The sequence below is a fragment of the Rhincodon typus genome, chromosome 45, assembly GCF_021869965.1.
Source record: "Rhincodon typus isolate 14 chromosome 45, sRhiTyp1.1, whole genome shotgun sequence".
Taxonomy (NCBI): Eukaryota; Metazoa; Chordata; class Chondrichthyes; order Orectolobiformes; family Rhincodontidae; genus Rhincodon; species Rhincodon typus.
The window spans coordinates 5751401-5759049 of record NC_063376.1 but is presented as its reverse complement, the minus strand read 5'-3'; the positions used below and the strand labels follow the sequence as shown (position 1 = coordinate 5759049).

Below are 7649 nucleotides of genomic sequence, written 5' to 3'. Positions count from 1 at the left end.
CGAGAGGAATTAACCCTCCTCCTACCGACATCCACTCTCCCCCCCCCCCCCCCCCCACCCAACCACTTCCTCCCCTTCCTATCAGTAACAACACTGCCCAATAGGAACTGGAATAACTCACACCAGTCAATCAAGCACTATTTAGTGCCCACTGGCCATTCTGTGCAGGAATTGTGATTGTACAGCTCCTTCCTGGTGACGGGATGTCCACAAAGCATTTCACAGACGACAAAGTGCGTTTGAAATGTTGCAACGGAAGGAACATAGCCGATTTGCACACAGCAAGATCCAGAAGCTTGCCTCCGTTGCTCAGACCTTTGAGAATAGGAGTTGGGAAGTCATGTTGAGATTGTGCGGGATGTTGGTGAGGCCTCTTCTGGAATACTGTGTCCAGTTCTGGTCATCCTGTTACAGGTAGGATATTATGAAGCCGGACGGGGTTCAGCAAAGATTTCCCAGGACGTTGCTGGTAATGGAGGATTTGATTTATGAGGAGAGGCTGGATAGGCTGGGATTTTTTTTCACTGCAGCACAGGAGGTTGAGGGGTGCCTTATAGAGGTTTATAAAGTCATGAGAGGCACAGATAAGGTGAGTGGCAGGTGTCTACTCCCTAGGGTGGGGGATTTCAAGTCTCGGGGACATATTTTTATGGCATGAGATTAAAGATTCAAAAAAAGACATGAGCAGCAACTTTTTTTACACAGAGGGTAGTTCGCGTGTAGAATGAACTCAAAACACAGTATAATAAAAAGGTATGCGTTTTAATGGATGTTCCCAAGGTCCTGATTCACTTCGCTCAGAGGTGGTACAGGAATGATTACTGATTTAAAGAAATGGTATAACGAGTTTGCCACTCTGTCATACAATATAGCAGGAGGACGCTACTCAGCCCACTGAGTCTGTTCTACCATCTAATGAGATCATGGCTAATCCGATCATTCATTTTCCTGCCTTTTCCCCATAACTCTTGATTCCCTGATTAAAAAATCAGCTTTGAATATAATTAAACAGCCAGCTGCAACAGCTGTCGACAGTATAGAATTCCATAGATTCACTCCCTCCAGAGAAGAAAGGCTTCCTCATCCCTGTCTAAACTAGGGGACCCCTTATTCTGAGATGATGACCCTCTGGTCCTAGATTCTCCCACAGGGAGAAAGAACATCTAGACATCTAACCTATTAAAACCTCTAAGAATCTTGTATTTTTTTCAATAAGCTTGCAAGCTATTCTTATCAAATTCAAACAGTACAGACCCAACCTACTCAACCTCTCCTCAAAACAATCCCTTCAGTCCTGGCATCAACCTTTTTCAGTACTGCCTCCAATGCCACTATAGTTTTCCTTACATGAGGGGCCCAAAACTCTTCACACTGTTCCTGCTGTGCTCTGACTAGTGCCATTTGCAAAGCCTCCCTACTTTTCTATTCCATTCCCTTTGAAATAAAGGCCAACATTCAATTTGCTTTCACCCTACCCACTGAACTTGGATACTAGTTTTTTGTGATTCATATGAGATTACTCAATGTAGTCTTAACCACGATCCTGTCTCTCCCACTATGACCCTTGGCATTCTGGTCAACCAAATGTCTAACTTGGCCTTGAATACATTCAAAGTCCCAGCCTCCACTGCTCTCTGGGGAAGGGCATTCCAAACACTAGCAACTCTCAGAGGAAGGAAAAAAGCCTCCTTAGCTACAAAACAAATTGGGAAATCCCTTATTAAGTACTCAATCAGACTCAAGGACCTCCATCTATTTACTTCTGGGTAGCCTAATGGAGACCAAATGTAAAACGAAAGGGATGAGAATGGATAGAACGATTCAGTTTGATTCACATGGGGTGTATGTAAATCACGCCAGCACAGGAGCGGACTGGGACAACGGGAGAATCTTTTCCCAGGGAGTCCTGAATTTCTTAGTCGTGGAACAGTTACAGAGTGAAGCCATTTAGTTTGTTGTGTCTGTGCTGGCTCTCTACAAGTGACTCATCCTGTCGCAAAGAAAATGTTTGTGACGATTCCAATTCTCTCCCAAAAGCCTTGACTGAACTCAGGTCCACTGCATTCCAGATCCCACTCTCTCATCGCATTATAAAATAAGCTTTTTTTTCCCCTTATGCCCCTCCCGTGTTGCCTCTCATTCTTTTGCCAATTCCCTTGAAGAGGCACACTCTGGCTTTCATCTTTAAACAGGAACTCTTGATGACCACCCCATGTTTCTGAACATCTGGATAGGGGTCAGAGGCTGGTCGCGATAGGGTGCTGGTGGTCTGGGCTTGACTGGGATGGTGGTAGCATCACATGGACAATACCCGTCCTTTTTAAAGACAGGACCCAGTCCCTGGGACCCGCCCACAAGTGTTTGCCATCAGCCAAAGGGGATGGAGGAAATTTCCAGCTGTCCTTTCTTTTCTCCCCTCTCCTATTGGTTTCATTTGCCCTGCAGATCATAAAGCTTTGTGGTGGGGACATGGAACAGGGACAAAGGGATTATTAGCATTGACAGTACAGTATTGACTGCTTCTGGGCACTGAAGAACATCCTCCACTAGTCCCTTGGTCATTCAGCTTTGGCAGCAAGGTATCAGCACAAATCTGAACGCCCTTATTTGTGCAGACACAGTAGGGTGGGCTGCTCCACCAGGTCCTAACTTATTACCTGGAATGATCTTGCCATTATCTCTCCACCTATATATTCTGCTCCTGTGCATCTCCCTCCACTTCAACTGATGAAGGAGCAGCACTACGAAAGCTTGTGATTTTAAACAGACCTGTTCAGACTATAACCTGGTATTGTGTGACTTCTGACTTCGTCCACCCCTGTCCAACACCAGCGCTTCCACATCAGAACGTGCAGGAACCTTGCAAGAAATTGGAATGGCTGCATGATTAGCAAGGTTCCCTTTGAATGCTGTGCTGAAGGAGTCATGGAGGCAGTGTGTGTGCATGCGTGGAGAACAGGATGTAGCTGGGAGAAGATTGGGAAGCCAAGAAGGGACTATCCAATCAGTTTTGCTTTGAAGCCAATACTGGTTCTCACTTCTCAAGTGAGGGAAAGTAAAGTCACACACTTAAACCAATAATAGATTTATTGTCAGGAGCGGCTATTGTTTTTTTTAAATCCTCACATTCTCACAAATTACACATCACATGATCAAAACATCAACATTAACTTAAAGACACCCAGTGTCCTGTTGGGGTCAGGACACAGAATGGACCAACAATACATTTGGAGCTGAAGGATAACGTGGAGAGGATTGTAATGTGGGGTGCAGACAGATGATCACAGGGGAGATCAGTCAGAGCAGAACACATTACAAACCCCTGTTAAAACTCCATATCTTTTTTCTTGTTTAAGAAAAGCAGTCCCTTCAATGAGCTGCTGTGTGAAAAGCAAGAGAGTCTCGCTCCAAATGTCTGGATTCAAAAGGTCTTTATAGCCCAGAACTGGAATTTTGCTGAAAAGACAGACATCTACGTCTTGAACTCATCAAGACAAATAGCAAAAATGCCAAATTTCAAATAACACGGTAGCTGATGGCAGCAAAGAATGCAATAGGCTTCCCTCACATCGTTGAAACAAAGTGTCCATTTGCCACCCAGTCAGTGTCCCTTTTTTGTTTTAAACCATAGTCTAAATCATGTGACTGTTTGAAATTTGGCATTCTTGTATTTGTCCTGATGAGAATAACACAAAGGCAACACATTTTCTCTTTTCAGTGAGGCTTAGATCCAGGATTACCAGATTCACCTGTTCCAACATATATCAACAGTACGAAAATATCCCAGGAACTCGGCAACTAATTCTGATCAGCGATCACGATTCATACCTAGGAAACACACCTTTTTGCGTTGTGGCAATGAGAATGTCTTGCCAATGGGAGCTTATTCTAGATGCAAGTATCACTGGTCTTTTTAAAACTCCCAAAAGGTTTGAGCTTTAAGCAAATCATACCGATTTAGTTTTTAACATATGTTTAGATTTAAAATATTTTCATAATATATACTTTTGAAAAAGGAATTCAATGGGGACATTGGGTGTTTATATGCATGTAAGAAAAAATGTACAATTTCTATAGCATCTCCCAAAAGATGTCGCAAAGCTTTTTCTAGTTAATGACTTTTTTTTCTGAAGTGCAATCAATTGCTGAAATGTAAGAAATGTGGCAACCAATTTGCATGCAGAAAGCTTCCAAAAAGCAGTGGCAAAATGTAGACTAAGTATCAGTCAGAATAGAGGACTCCCCTGACCACTTCCAGAATGGTGCTGTGGGAACTTGAAGGTGCAGCTGAGAGGGAGGACAGGGTTGGGGCTTTGTTTGGGTCTAACTAGTTAAGGGCTGTTCATTCAGCAAAATGTTGTGCGTATTTAGTGAGTAATTTGTGTTTTCTCAGGTATTCCACTGGACGAGGTGGTGGGGAGGGGGCTCAGATCAGGCAAGAGGAGAGAGGGTGCATTTTCAACATACACTGCTCTGTAAGGATTTCGAGACTGAGCAGCATATTTCTAAGGTGAGAAGAGAGAGACTTTGAGGTATAAGGAGAGGCTGAGACTTTTTCACTGGTGTGTAGGAGGCTGAGGGGTGACCTTATAAAGGTTTATAAAATCATGAGGGGTATAGATAAGTTGAATAGCAGATGTCTTTTCCCTAAGGTGGGGGATTTCAAGACTAGGGGCCATATTTTTAAGGTGAGAGGAAAAAGATTTTTAAAAGACATGGGCATTTTTTTTTAAAACACAGACTGGTTCGTGTGTAGAATGGACTGCCAGAGGAAGTGGTGGATGTGGGTACAGATATGCTTAAAAGACATTTTGACAGGTACATGAACAAGAAATATTTGAAGCAATATGGACTAGGAGCAGGCAGGTGGGGCTAGTTTAGTTTGCGATTATAGTTGGTATAGACTGATTGTCGCCTTAAGGATCCGTTTCCATGCCATATGACTCTAAACCAGGGGCACACAGGCTTGGCCTAATCTGATCACAGCCAACCTTCCCAATCCCACAGACGGTTGAGAGCAAGGATAGGCTGTGGAATGATGCAGGCGTTTGGGAATTTTATTGAGCAACTGTTTTAAAGAATGGATTTTCCAAAGCATTTTTTGGGGATGGAATGGTGGGGTCAGCAGAAACCCTTCTGCCAGCCCCGCAGTTGGGATCTTTCTGCGCTAAGGGATCAATTCAGTTGTTGTCACAACATGACAGCTTCAAATTATAAATAAAAAATTCTTCTAGACAGAGATAAGGAGAGATTCTTTCACAAGACAGTCATGGCTTTTCCTCAAGAGGCACCATAAGCAGGGTTCAAAAACTTTTTGTTAAAAAACAGACTCCTGGGAAAGAGGGTGAAAGGTGATGAGGATGTAGGCAGAATTGTGGGTACGCAAATCAGTCATGATCTCATAGAATGGCAGAGCAGATTCGAGGGGCTGAATGGCCTCATGCTCCTCATTTGCACGTTCACAGCTTCGAGTACAAGTCACATAGCTTCGAAAGAGACACATACACACACTTTCAGCTTCCCAGCCTGATTACAGAGTTTTGAAAGATAACATTTAAAAGAGAAGTTTATACAAATCCGCTAAAGTCCTGACCTGGGGGGGAGGGGGATCGGAGCTACATTAGGTCCTCTCTCTCCTGATTAGTGAGCAACACGTGAGTCAGATCGCTTTATTGTGAACTTCTGATCTCCCTCCATCTCTCCCACAGCTCTGTGGGGTGGACAGTGCTGCAGGAGGTACTGGTGGGCAGGGAAACTGGGGAGTGTTGGTTCAAAGTCATTTACAAATCTGACTCAGCTTCCCAGGAGCAGACTTAGGGCAAAGATAGTAGGAACTGCCGATGCTGGAAAATCTGAGATAACAAGGTGTAGAGCTGGATGAACACAGCAGGCCAATGAGCACCAAAGGAGCAGGAAAGCTGACGTTTCGGGTCTGGACCCTTCAGAAATTTCTGAATTTTGGGGTAGCTTTTGTTTGGCAAGGCCGCCTCTGGGGTGCAGGAGGAGGAAATACGGAGAATGTGTTAATCGGGGACACCATTCCTATGGTTCAAACTGGCAAAATGAAAGTTTAAAGGGACACCTTGACCCAATAGCTATAAAGCACCTCACAGCTGCTGATGCGTTTTTTTTATAAGCGTGTTCACTTTTGCAACGTAGAAAAAAACAGTGCAGTCATTTTGTACACAGCCAGCTCCCATGAACAGCAGTGTGATAATAACCAGATAACCTGTTGTTTATCCAGTTATATTGGCTGAGGGGTAAATGCTGGCCAGGAAGAAGTTCTCCTAACAGCACGGCAAAATCTTTTACCGCAACCTTCCTAAAGACAGTGATTCCTAAAGTGCAGCCGTTGCTCAGTACTGCTGCTGGGATCAGGGCCGATGCTAGGAATGGATTCTGTAAGAGGGCAGTGAAAACAGAAAACAAATTGTTTCAAAGTTAAGTGTTTTATCTGGATTCTAGAGGCGAGGCTGGTGATACATTAATAGGTGCGCGGCTAATGTTTCTGCGTGACATTCTTTGCGGCTGTTTTAATACCCTGAGCTTATTTAATTATATCGCAAACACTCACGGCCTGGCTTTGACTGTGCTACAATACTGCACACTTAGCCAGGAGGGGACTCAAGATATGAACTGCCGAGTAAATTTCTCTAATGTAACAACACTGATAGAATAAAATGCGGTTACAACGGGGATCCAACTCACCCATAAGCGATGCCTCAAAGTATCATCTTATTCCTCACGTCCCAGCGTCTGTGATTCAGGCAGCACTGAGCACGGGACAACCGAGGCTGAACTGCCCCCACAGGGGGTATTTTGGTGCTGTGACTGGTGACCGGCAGAGATCAGGAGCCTCACCAGAAGGCACAGGATTCATGTATAAACCAGTCAGGCTGTAAGACTTCAGTGTGTGCATGTGTGTTTGTGTAAATGCCCGTGTGTTCGATTACATGAGAGATTGGGAATGTTCAAGTATTTGCAGAGAACCGCAGAACCCTTAGTGTGGAAGCAGGCCATTCAGCCCATCAAGTCCACACCAACCCTCTGAACAGCATCCCATGCCAGTAACCCTGCATTTCCCATAGTGCCCAAGGATGTGCAGGCTATGGGGCAATTTAGCATGGCCAATCCACCCTAACCTGCACATCTTTGGACTGTGGGAGGAAACCGGGGTACCCAGACACGAGGAGAACGTGCAAAGTCCACACAGACAGTTGCCCGAGGGTGGAATCGAACTGAGAGGCAGCAGTGCTAACACACGTGCCACCCTAGAGACCAATGGATGGGAGTGTGGGTCCCCTTTATCCCAGTGTCAGAAAAAGTTCCACACCACCCCCCAGCTTATGTGCCGTGACTGTCTGCGCTCGGCGATACCTGGATTGCCCCATTCCGGTGTCATGGTGGCTTTGGGAAAACTCGGAAGCCGGATATCCCAGGAAGTCAGAGGGCCCTCAGCCACCTAACCACATTCCTGCAATGGGCTGAACAGTGCCCAGACTCCAACCCAACCTTTCCGCTCCCCGCACAGTCAAAATGAAGCTGTAGAGAAACACAAGGGTGCTGTCTCCCAACGGTGGGCACTCCAGCATGGAGGGAGACCCACGGCTGTCACTGGGACACTTTGAGATTGGGGGGGGGGGGGGGGG

At 45.3% G+C, this 7649-nt stretch overlaps 1 protein-coding gene across 1 annotated transcript in view; it reads right to left on the bottom strand.

The window, feature by feature from the left end:
* Positions 1-3069: 3069 nt before the first annotated feature.
* slc25a11 (solute carrier family 25 member 11) overlaps positions 3070-7649 on the bottom strand; it is a 22552-nt gene continuing 17972 nt past the window's right edge. Inside the window, exon 8 of the mRNA XM_020528672.2 lies at positions 3070-7649. This exon is cut by the window's right edge and continues 960 nt beyond it. The gene's annotated coding sequence lies outside the window, so the exon portion shown is untranslated.